The sequence below is a fragment of the Haliotis cracherodii genome, unplaced genomic scaffold, assembly GCF_022045235.1.
Source record: "Haliotis cracherodii isolate W230 unplaced genomic scaffold, xgHalCrac1.p SCAF_10, whole genome shotgun sequence".
NCBI classification, from domain to species: Eukaryota; Metazoa; Mollusca; class Gastropoda; order Lepetellida; family Haliotidae; genus Haliotis; species Haliotis cracherodii.
The window spans coordinates 48,974,206-48,990,724 of NW_027266265.1; the positions used below are offsets into that span (position 1 = coordinate 48,974,206).

The window sequence follows — 16,519 nt, forward strand, 5'->3', positions numbered from 1 at the left end:
CTGTCAAAGTCGACCTTGAAGAATATCATGGACAGTATAATACCCCTCATTGCTCGAGCCATTATCGTCGGAATACACAACACTTGAATTGAAAACTTTCAGGATAACTTTGTTATAAACGGGAAAACACGGATCCTGCCGCCGTATCCTTAAATAAGCACTCATTTCCGGGATCTTCAATTCGTTCACAGGCAGTTCATATGTCTCTTCCCCAATTCTCTTCCTTCACCACTATTTTCGACCCTCTTCCCGAGGCAAGGGCGTTAACTGACTATAAAAGTCCAGTTTACATATAGTCCCTTGCCTCGGGAAGATGTTTTCGACCGACTCTAAACGGTATAGTGAAGGGGCTGTTTGGATTGTGTTCTCCGATCATGAGAACATCATAATATTACTGATTCTGCAGCTAGAGGTTGATGCTCTGCAACACTATCACCTCCTTGATATGTGTTTGCTGGGAATAACTATCAGCTCTGTCTCCCGGATGTGGACACCAATGCTCATAGCGCCAAGCCTTGTAAGAACATACCACCTTTGCAATGCATAGGGCATGTGCTGGGAACCCAAATACCTGAAAAGCAACCACAATAGTATAGTATGATTAATAGGCAATGAGAATTGTAAGATACAAAGATCCAGAAATACCGCTCACGTGATGTAAACCTGGAATACGAGAACAAGGTTGTTCGAAAGACTACTGTCGCCATTTTTTGCTAGAATTAATTTTAAAAATTTAATCGAAATTTCTCGTTATTTCAATTGTTTTCTCGAAATTTCGTGTTCTTTCTCGTTACTTCGAATATTTTCTCGTTACTTCAAATTTATCTCCAAAGCTCGAAATTTCGAATTTTGTCTTGTTGCTTCGATTATTTTCTCGTTATTTCGATAGATTTTGCGTTGCTCCTATGACCTTTTCTCATTACTTCGAAATTTTTTCTCGTTATTCTAAGTAGATTCTCGAAATATCGAGTTTTTGAAACAAACTTGAAATAACGAGAAAAAGCTTGAAATTTCGAGAAAATAAACAAATAATTGAAATGACGAGAAAGTTCGATTAATATATATATTACCAAAGTGGCACAGTTGGGCTTTCGTAAGGTTGCAAGGTCAATTTAGTTATTGTAAAGATGGAAAGTTGAAATGTCAAACGACGCACGACCCCTAATGACCTCGGTCATGTTTTGGGCAAGTGTCTTCAGATATGAACGTACCGCGGCTGAGACAGTCTCGGGCTGGCTACATACGTCGACTGCCGCCATGACTGACGCAATGAAGTACAAGACAGACCACACAGAGTACCATACCATGTCCTGGAAACATAACCACACAATAGTAGTATCAATAGTAATGATTTAACAGTTTGAAACACGTAAATATATTCCAAACACTGGGAAATGATAGACTTTGGGGTAATAATATTCCCAAATAAGTCTCTGAGAAAGGACATTGTTTATAGATTGACATATCTGGACTTTTCGCTTGGCTGATGGTACTGTCTTTGTCATATCATGGAATATCAGTTATTACAAATTATACATATTATACTTTATTATTCATATTTTAGTATGCCTCGTACGAATTCTTGGCTTGTCTATGTATGTGATTGTGACGGGTGCCACCGGCGGGGTCAGATACGCCCACTTTTCGCGAACACCTTATGTCATCACTATTTGATATTGATTGTTATTCATAAAACATTGCTCACGATAGGTCGGAATAGTCCCATTGTCTCTGCTTTAAGCAGATTCTTTTTTTGATAATGGATTATTTTCTCAGGCCATCCTATTTTTTAATTTTATATTATGATAGGTTCTATCTTATAATGCATGTATTTATCTCTGCAAGCACAAATGCTACGATAATATTCCAGATTCTCCAACATCAAACGCCACAATTACATACTACCATACGCTACCGTACACTAACTGTTCAACTTATAAATAGGCCTTTATGAAATGTACATTTTATTTATTAAACCTACAGATTCTAGATTCATAAATTTTACTTTCCTAAATAGCCCTTGTGTTTATTGTTTATTACAACTATGGAAAGGTTTGTGGCTTTAATCAGTATGTAGATCTAACCCTCACATCGTATACAAGCCAGTTTAAGCAAAGTGGTTTATTATTTGGTCAGAAATGGGCTTTAGGGCCTCACACATTGTACCTATGTGGGATTCGAACCCAGGTTTTCGGTGTGATGAGTATAACGAACCAGGGGTAGGAAGTACGGAAGGTAAGTTTTACGAATTAAAAGGGTCCGGATTACCGGAGTTTCGTTGCATTTTGATTACACCACGGCAGTGTGAACTTTACCGATAAAGGTGAAGGCTGCACTGGGTATCCGTCTATAGGGGTTCCAGTAAAACCTGGGGCTCGCATGACGCGTACCCTATACGCTGTATACAGTCTAAGGCAGGACTGGCTGAATCAGCACACAAAGCGCGTTAGTAAAGGGAGGACAAATTGAAAAGGATAGCCGATTCGACTTTCAAACCCAACCGGAACATTATGCTGGTAGAATTGTACGCACTCTCACCTTACAGGGAACAAACTTGAATCGTATATTTTCGTGAATTACGATGGAGTAGAAGATGTAGCTGATGAGGCCGGTGATGAACACTGAACCGGATACAAATTCATAGAAGCCATTGGTAGTCCCACAGTCTCTGGAGATAACACCATTGAGCGCAAACACCCAACCAACCAGCGACACAACCTGCAAACAAACATGTATTTTAGAATTATATTTGGAATGAAGAGAATCGTTACAAGACTCCAAAAAGGAAGTTTCGAAGCAATGAAATGCGGCTAAGGAGGTCGGTGGTTGATGTATTTGCTTTGTATATAACAGTTCAGGCTTGGAGAGCATTCCCTTCACTGATCGACTTTGAGGTCATGTTTGGATGTCTTCCCCCAACTTATGAGACCATGTAAAGTACAAGATGTCACCATGATATCTTTCAAAATAACTTGTTACAAACTTGCATGGTTAAAGGCAAGCTCAGTCTCCGTTTTGATTCAGATTTTTTTACACTCAAATAACTAATAAAAACACGGAATTTGAGATGGTGTATTGATTTTTTTCAAAAACATTACAAGAAACTTAAAATGTACGGACCAATGGTACGTTCCTAATGTAACGTTACCTTCATTTGCATAAGATCTGGATACTTCGAGGATGGATCTTGAAGGGTTGGGATCCGGAGTAAGGTTGCGACCTTGGATTAGGGTGTGGGGCATTGGAGTAGGGAATAGAGGCTTGGATAAGGGCGTGGGGCCTTGGAGTAGGGAATAGAGGCTTGGATAAGGGCGTGGGGCATTGGAGTAGGGAATAGAGGCGTGGATAAGGGGTGGGGCATTAGAGTAGGGAATAGAGGCTTGGATAAGGGGTGGGACATTGGAGTAGGGAATCGAGGCTTGGATAAGGGGTGTGGGACATTGGAGTAGGGAATAGAGGCTTGGATAAGGGGTGGGGCATTGGAGTAGGGAATAGAGGCTTGGATAAGGGTGTGGGGCATTGGAGTAGGGAATAGAGGCTTGGATAAGGATGTGGGACATTGGAGTAGGGAATAGAGGCTTGGATAAGGGGTGTGGGGAATTGGAGTAGAGAATAGAGGCTTGGATAAGGGTGTGGGGCATTGGAGTAGGGAATAGAGGCTTGGATAAGGGGTGTGGGGCATTGGAGTAGGGAATAGAGGCTTGGATAAGGGGTGGGGCATTGGAGTAGGGAATAGAGGCTTGGATAAGGGTGTGGGACATTGGAGTAGGGAATAGAGGCTTGGATAAGGGGTGGGGCATTGGAGTAGGGAATAGAGGTTTGGATAAGGGTGTGGGGCATTGGAGTAGGGAATAGAGGTTTGGATAAGGGGTGTGGGACATTGGAGTAGGGAATAGAGGCTTGGATAAGGGCGTGGGGCCTTGGAGTAGGGAATAGAGGCTTGGATAAGGGTGTGGGACATTGGAGTAGAGAATAGAGGTTTGGATAAGGGGTGTGGGACATTGGAGTAGGGAATAGAGGTTTGGATAAGGGTGTGGAGCATTGGAGTAGAGAATATAGGTTTGAAGGGTTGGCATCTGGAGTAAGGTTGCGACCTTGGATTAGGGGGTGGACCTTTGATTACGGGTTTTGGTCCTGGCAGTAGAGGATTGGAACTTTTGGTTTGGCTTTGGGACCTATGAGTAGGGGGTAGGTATTTGGGATTTTGGGGTGTGGCATGGCGTTGGCGTAAGGAGTGGGGCCTTGGAGTAGGGGGTGGGACTTTGGAGTAGGTAAATGACTCTTTGGGGTAGCTGATAGGACTTTCGGGTAGATGATGAGTTTTAGATGATACACAATTACAAGTAGACGTATCGTCATAATGTTTTACCGTTAAAGCAGCATTAAGGATGCCATGTATACTCTTGCAGTAAGTGACATCTATGTATATGCCCCACTTCAAGTGATACATCTCTCTTCCTGGGATGTCGATATTTGGTCTCGTTTCCTGGTCGTTAGCTGAGATAGATCTGCAATATAGAGGTTTTACGTACGTTTGTGAATCGAGAATTTGAAGAAAGTCACAGAAAGATGCAATAGTAATGATGTCTATGGACCGGTAGTAATTATGGGATGCCTTAAACAGTAATCTACGTTTATAATGAACACGCTTATAACGAACTGACGGATATAACGAACTGGGTTTTTATGGTCCCGCTGTATATTGCTGTATATATGCTGTAAATATGATTATAACGAACTTCGATATAAGTGGTCCCTTTGAGTTCGTTATAACCGTAGTTTACGGTATTCTACAGAAAACGACAATTGTTCGAGCAACAATAAAACAATAAAAACAACAATAATCAATAAAACAACAGATACAATCGGAACATGTCTGTATGAAGTCAAAACAAATTCGCTGGTCAGCTAAACAAAAATAAGGAAACAAAATGCACTATGTAACAAAATGTAACTATAAAATCACACTCGTCCAGCTTGGATATAAGCATCTGGAACAAGCGCTCAACATCAGATCGAAAACTTGGATTAAGCAGATCTAGAAACTTACCAGTGCACATCTGGTGTTTGCACACACCCAAAGTATTAAGCAATGAATTACTTTTGACAAAAAGTCAATAACACTAATGCTACTTAGAATTTGTAGTTTTCATAAATAATGAATAATATAATTTTATATCATATTTCAGAGAGATCTTTGTCTACGTTGAACATATAGTTATGGCACGGTATAGACACCAGTATATAATCGTGGCTTTCCACGAGACTGTGACAAGATGGGTGACGTCAACTTTCCCTTCATCTCGAGCAATGTTTCAGCAGCTCCAGCCTTTGGTGTTTACATTTCACAACTTTGGAGGTACAATCGAGCAAGCTCTTTCTGCGAAGATTTCAAACAGCGTCATACAGCTCTTGCTCAGACACGTGATCAAGTTACAACATGCAAGGCCTTAGTAAAGCTATAAAAAACCTTTTGTGGAGGACATTATCTAATCTGACGGATCAGTGGCAAAAATGATGTCCTTTTTTTTATTTGAACTTGTTCCGTGTTGGTTCAGGTGATCAACTGACTTGCCTTTGCGTGTATTTTTGACGGGTGCCACCGGTGGGGCAAGACACGTTCACCTTTTTGCGAACACCTGGTATCCTCACAATTGGATATTGATTCATAAACACATACTCATGATATGGTCGGAATTGTACAATCGAGATTTCTTATGAATATGGAAAGGGTTTTGTCTCTTTTAATTTGATGTTGGAGAATGTGGAATGCTATTACATCATTTATGTTTGCAAAGATAAATACACGCTAAATACGACATAACAACGTGCTATAAAAGAGACAAAAATCTGTCAATAACCAGAAGAAATCTCTGCTAGAAGCAGATTTCTATAAATGATTCCGACTATATTACAAACGTGTTCGTTTTCATATTTCTGCATGTTAAAGCAAGGTCCATATGGTGCACGCGGCACACCTGTAGCAATAGATAGCCTTGATCAAGCGGATCAAGAAATATGAGAGTGTGAGTTTGCCTGTGCACATCTGGTACATGAAAATACAGTTCACAGTGACGTTAAATGCAACCAACTCAGTCAGGTTAAGGGTACATCATATTCCGCACATGCAGATATTGCGGCGTGTTTATGATATGTTGGTAAAACAAAAACTTGTTGCTTTGCAGTTTCACAATGTCATACAACCAAATGCTGGAATATATTTTGCTTTGTATGAATGAAATATATATTTTTCTAATGTTTGTTATGTGCAATTGTATTTGGGATGATTAAAAATGTTTCAGTTATATTTAGAATATACCTTTTTACGAGAAAACAGAAAGTAACATGCATATATACGATAGCAGAGAAAGGCCATCGTCAAATGTTATTTTATGAACGATGCAGGGATGCTGTGAAACAATTTGATGAAACGATGGAGTGCTTTTTATGAACCGGCTGGCGATGCAACGAAATGGATGTACGGGGTAGGATGTGATGGAGGGGTGACGTCATGACTCGATGTCATGGAGGGTTGACGTCATGAAACGATGTGATGGAGGGGTGACGTCATGACTCGATGTGATGGAGGGGTGACGTCATGACTCGATGTGATGGAGGGTTGACGTCATAAAACGATGTGATGGAGGTGTAACGTCAATACTCGATGCGATGGAGAAATGGAGCCATGCGGCGATGTGATGGAGCGATGATTCGATGAGGTTTAGCTCGGAAAACGAAGGCCTCATATTGGTAAAACATTTTCACACAACTATTTTGAGCCTCCCATTTTCAATGTGAGAAAAATGAGTGTATATTTTCAAACATTGATATTAAGTCATTCTAAAATTGCGTTTTGTTTCATATAAGAAACAAAGTTATTTCTGTGTGTACACTTTAATGGCGTTTGTGTTGGTTGTGCTTTCCAAGCGACAAAAAACGCCAACTTAATTAAACATTGTAAAATAGGGTTTATTTTACTTTTGTCAAGGACATCTTCTTTTGCAATAGATAGAATGGATAGGGAAATAATAACTTTTATCTCCACCAGATTTCAATCAGGTGCTAATAATATTTGTATTGAGTTTATAGGTCACAAACACTGAAGTTGATAGCAAGGCACGGCGTGTATATTCTTTATGTTAAAATATCAAGTGAGCGATCGAGGGTGTTAACATTTCCCAACCGCCTCTTGATGTTAATGCAATACGTTGTGCTGCTTGATACATGCACATACGTAGCTGGAGTTATCGAGACTACATTGTCTCCGACAACCCGGGCTCTCTGGTAACGGGCGATGATTACTGCAAACTGGACACATTTCCACTCATGTGTTAGTTGCCACTTATAATGTCTGAACTATGCAGCCAATTTGTTACACCACTGCTACACCACAAAGCATCGTTACTACGAAGTAGGCAAGTCGTTGCCGTCACACAGTTAACTGAATTTAACTAAGACCTTTACAAATATAAAAGATCAACGCCCGAGAAAAACAAGTCTCTATTATCCGACAGGCTCGACTGGGCGTAAAAGACAAAACAGGGGTAAACATTATACGAATGGAACACTGAAAATCAGTAATGACACCAGGTGTTCGTAACAAATTAATAAATTCAAACTCAGGGATAGTACTAATAATAGGCCGCCCAATAGTTGCCGTGGAACAGTATGATTGACTGGACGTCCAATAGTTGCCGTGGGTTAGTACTAGCATTTGGACATCCAATAGTTGCCGTGGGTTAGTACTAGCATTTGGACATCCAATAGTTGCCGTGGGTTATACTAGCATTTGGACATCCAATAGTTGCCGTGGGTTAGTACTAGCATTTGGACATCCAATAGTTGCCGTGGGTTAGTACTAGCATTTGGACATCCAATAGTTGCCGTGGGTTAGTACTAGCATTTGGACATCCAATAGTTGCCGTGGGTTAGTACTAGCATTTGGACATCCAATAGTTGCCGTGGGTTAGTACTAGCATTTAGACATCCAATAGTTGCCGTGGGTTAGTACTAGCATTTGGACATCCAATAGTTGCCGTGGGTTAGTACTAGCATTTGGACATCCAATAGGTGCCGTGGGTAAGTACTAGCATTTGGACATCCAATAGTTGCCGTGGGTTAGTACTAGCATTTGGACATCCAATAGTTGCCGTGGGTTAGTACTAGCATTTGGACATCCAATAGTTACCGTGGGTTAGTACTAGCATTTGGTCATCCAATAGTTGCCGTGGGTTAGTACTAGCATTTAGACATCCAATAGTTGCCGTGGGTTAGTACTAGCATTTGGACATCCAATAGTTGCCGTGGGTTAGTACTAGCATTTGGACATCCAATAGTTGCCGTGGGTTAGTACTAGCATTTGGACATCCAATAGCTACCGTGGGTTAGTACTAGCATTTGGACATCCAATAGTTGCCGTGGGTTAGTACTAGCATTTGGACATCCAATAGTTGCCGTGGGTTAGTACTAGCATTTGATCATCCAATAGTTGCCGTGGGTTAGTACTAGCATTTAGACATCCAATAGTTTCCGTTGGGTAGTACTAGTATTTGAAGTACAATAATGCCGTCGGATAGCACCTGTATTTGAACGTCCAATAGTTGCCGTGGGAGAGCACCAGTTTTTGAACATCCTATTGTTGCCGTGAGATAGCACTGGTATTTGAACGTCCAATAGTTGCCGTGGGAGGGCACTAGTATTTGAACGGCCAATAGTTGCCGTGGGGTAGCACTAGCATTTGGACATACACTATTTGCCGTTGGGTAGTACTACTATTTGAACGTTCAATAGTTGCCGTAGGATAGCACTTCTATTTGAACGTCCAATAGTTGCAGTGAGATACAACAAGTATTTGGACCTCCAATAGTTGCAGCGGGATAGTACTACTATTTGAGACCCGTGGAGATCCGGGTTAGAATAGGTCTTCGTGAACCCATGATTGCCGTAAAAGGCGACTGTGCTTGTCGAAAGAGGCGACTAACGGGATCGGGTGGTCAGGCTCGCTAACTTGCCAATTGCGTGGATCGATGCTCGTGATGTCAATCACTGGATTGTCTGGTCCAGACACGATTATTAACAGACCGCTGTCATGTAGCTGGAATACTGCTGAGTGCGACGTTAAACAACAAACAAACAGACAATTACTATTTGAACGTCCAATAGTTGCCGTAGGACAGCTCTAGTATTTGAACGTCCAATAATGCCGTGGGATAGCACAAGTAATTGAACGTCCAATAGTTTCCGTGGGAGCACTAGTATTTGAACGTCCAATAGTTGCCGTAGGATAGCACTTGTATTTGAACGTCCAATAGTTGCCTTGGGATAGCACTTGTACTTCAACGTCCAATAGTTGCCGTGGGAAAGCACTAGTATTTAAACGTCCAGTAGTTGCCGTAGGATAGCAATTGTGTTTGAACGTCTAATAGATGCCATTGGGGAGCACCAGTATTTGAACGTCCAATAGTTGCCATGGGATAGCACTTGTATTTGTACGTCCAATAGTTGCCGTGGTATAGCGCCAGTATTTGAACGTCCAATAGTTTCCGTGGGATAGCACTTGTACAGTAAACTACGGTTATAACTAACTCAAAGGGACTACTAATTTCAGTTCGTTATAACCGTAGTTCGTTAAAAGCATATATGCAGCATAACTACAGCAACTAGTCGGGACCAAAAAGTCAGTTCATTATATCCGTCAGATCGTTATAAGCGTGTTCGTTATAACCGTAGTTTACTGTATTTGAAAGTCCAATAGTTTCCGTGGGATAGCACTTGTATTTGAACGTCCAATAGTTGCCGTGGGACAGCACTTGTATTTGAACGTCCAATAGTTGCCGTAGGATAGCACTTGTATTTCAACGTCCAATAATGCCGTGGGAGAGCACTAGTATTTGAACGTTCAATAGTTGCCATTGGATAGCACCAGTATTTGGACGGACGAACGATACCTTGGTTAAGGAGGACATCAGAGTAAGATAACACCCTTATTTCGTAAGTTCCCATCACCCGGTGTGAGTGATTTGAGTTCAAATTGTCTCAACATGCCTTCTGTATATCACCAATGTGGTGACCAGTCTTTCTGGCATAGGAGTTTCAATTTCTGCAATAACACAAAAGCAAAAAATGCCTCCTCACTTGACATACTGACTAGTGGACTGGATGACAACTCACTTTTCAAACTACTCTTCATTAAAAAGCTTATAGATTCAGAGCTTTGTATTGACTACCAGAAGGCATAAGAGTTCTGATATCTCAAGTCAATTATCTTTTTCATAATCAAGTTATAATATAGTTGTTAAATGGATCATAAATTAACTTTAAAACAGATGGTATGTGTTCGAGAACTTCAAGATCTGAAAATGACAGTGTTAAGTAAAATACATCAAATATCTGACGTCCACATGCCAAACTGGGATACTACGAGTCATCATTCGGCTTTTACTGGAAGTACAGAGATTTTTCACGATATATACTTACGTTTAACGCATATTGTACAACACCGTATCCATTGTAAAAGATTTAAATGCTCTTTTGTTATGATAACAGCTCTGTTCGAGGTTTTTAAATTTCTCCCTTTTCAAAACCAGTTCATGGCGTCCATGATAGATATCGGCTTGATAGTGGGATAGCCTGACTTATGCGCGTATACCACTACATGTGTGTGACGTGGGTTGGAAGATGAAGCGAATATGTTACCATTGACACGGCCGGGTCCCAATTACAGTTTACCGGCTGTAGCTTAATTACGCTTCATTGATCTTCACAGGGCTATACATAGACATGTCTATGTTCAGTCAGAGATTTGAAGATTGTGTAAAACAAAATATGTTCAGTAATATCAGTGATTCAAAACGACTTAAGATTATTAGGTCATTGATGACTGTTGAATATTATGTTACAAATATCAATGTTATTCAATGAGCTTGCTACTGGTAAATACGTTATACGGCACCGTTTTGGGTTGGTTACCCAATCATGTTGGCAACATTGGTAACACTATGGCCTATGCTGCATGCTACTTATAAGCATGGGAACTATATATTTTATTGTCACTTTATCAAGTCTCTGTAACAATTTCATAATAATGCAAATTTAATGATACAAACGTGTTAAAAGTTAAATGTGTGCATGTTGTAATATCCTCAAGAAGGAAGTATTTCATTATCAATGACAATGTTAGAAATAATATCCACAAACTTCATAACCGCTCTATGTTTAATATGAAATAATTATAAAACTTTTATTTGTAATAATCTGGTATAACGATAAGAGTAATATAATATGTTCAACCAGTTCAGGAAACACTGACGTACATCAAATTACTTTTTCCCCTTTAAGGAAGACTCACCTAAATGACAAGTAAAATTGTCACATTGGCAAGCACATTACCATTCAGTGTTTGATCCTCTTTCGTGATTTATTTCCTGAAAGGTACAAGGGATAAACTTTCCTGCTTTTGATGTCACAGAAGTTGGACCAACAGTTGACGTTAAGTTTGTGAAGATAGCAAAAGATAGTTTTCAGTCGAACTTCTATCAGCCAATACTACTTCACGGAAGTCTGAGTCATTATATAAGTCTACAGTCTTGGTGTTTTCGTTTGCTGATTGGTTTTACAGTTCAAAGGCATGACTGCTTGCATTAGATTTATGACGCAGTTTAGGCCAGAGGTTTACTCGCATTAATTTCATGATTTAAAGTATACATGAAGAACATTTAATGAGGAAATAGTATGAGCAAAGACTTGCTTAGTACTTTATTATATTCATGCTAGCTCAAAATAACTTCATTATAGTATCCCCGAAAGATTCTAGGATTAAACTATACATTAAGATGACACAAAACTGAATTATATTTGCTGTATACATTTCAAAATTGGATGAATTGTTCAAAAATGTTTATGGTGACAGCAAGGCTACTCATTCTGAACATGCTAGGCACAATATAACTGGACAGAGCGGACTCTACCCTTCGCTCCCCAGTTACAGTATCACAGTCCCTGATCCATTATTTTCCCTTCCCTGTGAATCAAAAGATCTAAATCAAGAAAGTTCAGATTTTCCTCAGGTTCATGTCCCATGTCTTTACTTTACTTACTTTGGAGATTTAACGTGCACTTTCCGACTGATGCGTATTTAATGTGTTTCCAGGCCATTTAATGTGTTTCCGAGAGGGGCGAAAGTGGTGTGTGCAACCAAAGAGGGGGCTTTAGGGGTTGCTTATATAGAATTTTGGAATTTTGAGATTTGGAATAGATGCCGATGGGGTTGGGGAGGAGAACTGAGGGAGCTGGGTATGGTGGATGTTTGTTTGTTTATGTAATTTTGATTTGGTAGATTATTGTGTTTTTAGATGCGTTTTATTAGTTCCGTTTTTATTAAGAATACGCCTAAGGCCTTGAAGTTTTCTAGTTTATTTTGTGGGTTTAGTATTGCTTCTAGAGTGAGAGCCTTGTTTAGATTGAGGGTAGTTTGTAATGCGGTTCGATGTGTTAGGTAGTGTGTGCAGTGGATGAGTGCGTCTTCTGGGGTTTCTGGTTGTTTGCAGTGTGGGCAGTTACCTGTGGTGTGTTTTTTAATTTTTTTTAGGTGGTTATTTAGGTTGGTGTGCCCTGTTTGGAGTTTAGTGATTACTCTGTCGATTTTTTTTGATGGATGGAGAATTTTTGGTTTGGTTAGCTGTTTGCTGAACACTTTTTTGATTTGGTTATTTGAGTTTAGATATAGGTTATGCCATTTTTGGTGATTATTTGCTTGTTTACACTTTTAATTTCTGATTTTGAGATGGGTAAGTGTAAGCTTATTTCTGGGGTTTTGAGGGATAGTTTAGCTGCTTTATCGGCGTTTTCATTACCGTATATTCCTACGTGAGAACAAAGGCAGATATTTCTAGTTTCTTACTGACTCTCGAGGTTACATTTAATTAAAAAGGTCACCTACAAAAAAGTAAATTTTGAGTGCCGACAAAATATTTAGGTTGATATTAGTTTGCGTATTTGACGATTATATAACTTGCGAAAGTATTAATCTTTTTCCCATACTCAGCCGTTCCTGAGCCTTGCGCTTTCCTAATTATTTTGACTCAAATTCTTACCGTTATGATTGTGTTAATTAGAAATGCATGCCGATCAAGTACATGCCATAAATTTTAGCGACATTGTACGAGTTCGACCTTATCATGAGAATGTGTTTATGAATCACTGTCAAATAGTGGTGACATTACATCTAAGAAACAATCCGCAAAATCGCGCATGCACGAAACGGAAAATTTGGACAAGGCATTAAAGAATCCGAATACGCAGAACGCACTTCCGCTAAGCGCTACGAGTACAGCGTCAAACTCCGGCCTGTAATCTAACGCGCGAGAACTGACCAGTGAAATCTGAGAAGCATAAATACCGGTAGAGGCTGTTGCTTGATTGACAATGTCAATCAAGGAAAGGAAAAGCTTGATGATATCGTTGTCTTCCAATAAATTCCGATGTCAAATAGAGACCTTATTTGGACGGAAAAACGATGGTTTGAAAGCGTCCAAAAAGAGTCGTTTCCCGTCCAATGACCATATACGGAAAAACGTTTTCGTTTTTTCAGTGCAGTGCATGTGTATAGACAGACTAGTGCAGATCGACGCTACCGTTATGCCCGTTGAGAAACAGATCATTAATATGGGCATCACAGTTGGTGCCCATGGGGTTGCCTAATTCTTGCCTTGATGTCCTATGTCCTATGCCTTGATGTCCCAAAGTACACACATATGTTATCTATGAGGAAGTCCAACCATTCGTTTATTGTTTCCTCAGTAAACTTCAGATGACATAATATAATCGCATGATGACATAAACATGGTATATTCATTTTCACTATGGAAGTTTTCTATAAGAACTAAATGTAATTTGTTTCTCATGACACTACCATTGTATTTTCATCACACATCCCCAGTCATCAATCTGATAAAACAGAAATAAATCAACATACCAGTGGCGGTCGCTAGAAACGTCTGTACGTCTTTGGATTTTGCCATAGTTTTAATGTCAGCAGGCGATACGTTTGTCCCCTGAACGTAAGTGACTTGCATCTCTCAACAGATGTGTTCCATGTATCTATACCCTCTAACGCAATCAGGCAGTCACCTCCCGAAACGTATCTGGCATCAGCGTCACATCTATCTACAGTTAGCATCGCAGAGTATGAGGTGATGTGTGATATATACAATGACTGGATTGTCTGGTCCAGACTCGATTATTTACAGACCACCGTTATGTAGTTTGAACATTGCTGAGTGCGGCGTTCGTATGTTATGTTGCAGATTGAACTAAAGTTGCTATTTCTAAATTAAAACTAATGACAAACCATGTGCTGGTATAAGCTATTCTTTTGTAAACGGCCGTTTCTGAAAGAAGATATATCAGGGAACCCATTAAGCTTGCCACCGACTATATACATCAATAGTTGTCACAGAGGTAACCATTGTTAGCATTCACTCACTAGTGTTCAGTGCAGCATGTAGTTTCCAACAAATTTTGTGTTTTTACAATTTTCTTGTGGTTATTTCGAATGTTACTCTTTGTTATGTATGTTTACAGATATACACTTGGTCATCAGGCATATGCTATTTGGATATGGACATTGATTGATTGTTGTTTGTTGAGCAATACGCCAGCTACATGACGGTTGTCTGTAAATGATCGAGTCTGGACCAGACCAATTCTGACCGGCATCCACAAGGGGTTGTCCAAGTGTGCCTCTGTCAAGCCGCAAAGCAACTAGGTGCAATGAAAACTTCAGGCGGAAATGACGAAACAAACCTATTTTCATCACATGACATCATTACTGCCCATAACCCGACAAAAGCGCCGTTGAAATCACCGATTGCTGAGGATCTCTGGAGAAATGCTTTTGGGAATGAGAAGATAGATCATGGATTTTTTAAAGTATGTTTTATTGAGAAATGCGACATCACCAAAAACAAAATGACAGAAAGTTTTTGAAACCAAAGACTACGCATTTGGTGAAAGGTGCTGGAATTTTTCGATGGAAATTTATTACCATTGATGGTGAGTGTTACTAAAGGTTTTGAAAAAAACCCCATCCATCTTTTGGCTGCATGCATTATTATAATGATGATGATTATTATCATTTATATTATTATTATTATTATTATTATTATTATTATTATTATTATTATTATTATCATTATTTAACCAATAATCAATCACTAGGAACCTCGCAGACCACACTCCATCTTTTCAAACAGCTATTATCATGAAGGAGCCAACCGTCAGGCCGATAGATCACCCCACAGTGTTCAAGAGCGCGATTTGGTTCGTCTCTCGCCCACAAGTTGTTGACAACCCGAGAACCATCATTCCATGTCCACGTGTTGGAACCGTGATCCATGATTCCCAGCCAAACACCATCTGAAACTGTAAGTATATAAGTACGAAATACAATAGAAATAGAAAAGTCACTCTTAACACATTTAGATATTAACAGTGTTGTCTTAAGCATCACACCACTTCATGGATTCGAAACCTTTGGCCCATGATAACCGAAGTATTTCATTTCTTTCTTTGAGGGACATCTTAATTTGTGTTACTATCCATACAAAATATTTTCAGACACCAAAGTAAATGTACTGATAAACGAAAATGGCTTTTCAGATTCTTTTGTGGACAATACAATGCATGTGTATAGACAGACTAATGCAGATCGACGCTACCGTTATGCCCGTTGAGATTTCCTTTCCTTTAAACTGCTATACATAAGTAACGAAGAATGAAATAACATGAATTGTACGAGAACAATTTACCATGAAAGATTACAACTATTGGAAGGCAGGATTGGGTTGAAAAATGGATTAGAAATAATTATCTTAAAATAATGATATTCTTTAGAAAGCATAATTGGTATCTGCTCGAATCAGTTAAAGACCATTCGAATTTGTTTGGGATACGTGCTACTTCAAATCACATTTTGAATGAGAATATTTGTAGAATTACTTTAACCTTTCTGTGTATGAATATAAATAGGAAAGACAAAAGGAATAATAAGAAACACTGGGAAATATTTCGATTATCTGCCGAAACAGATTCCTTTGAGCGCAATAGGCAAAAATAGAGGGGAAAATTATTTGAATAGATCACTGAAAATCAGTTATGACACCAGGTGTTTGCGAAAAGGGTAAGCAAGCTTTGCAACAGCTTTGGATGCTGTCAATGTTTACTCTCTTTGAAATCTTCGTCAAAAGTGCATGTGATCGTGACCCAAAAGTGAAGAAATCGACATCACAGACTGGAGGTGATGGACTATTGCTCGACATAAAGGGAAATTTGCCTATTGGTTTGGAAGTCATCCCTCTTGTCATACAGTCTTGTGGATACATTTTGTAATGCTATCACTATAAGGGAACAAATGAGGCGGTTTCACTGGTCACTTTCACGTCTAGTTCTAGGGATTAAATCCTTGGAAGGTATTGGCTATTTGATCATCATTGAACGATATGAAATCAGTTATATACCTGAA

At 39.5% G+C, this 16,519-nt stretch overlaps 1 pseudogene; it reads right to left on the reverse strand.

The window, feature by feature from the left end:
* Nucleotides 1–406: 406 nt before the first annotated feature.
* Nucleotides 407–10,508, reverse strand: LOC139451793 (CKLF-like MARVEL transmembrane domain-containing protein 7; annotated as a pseudogene).
* Between the last annotated feature and the right edge of the window lie 6,011 nt (nt 10,509–16,519).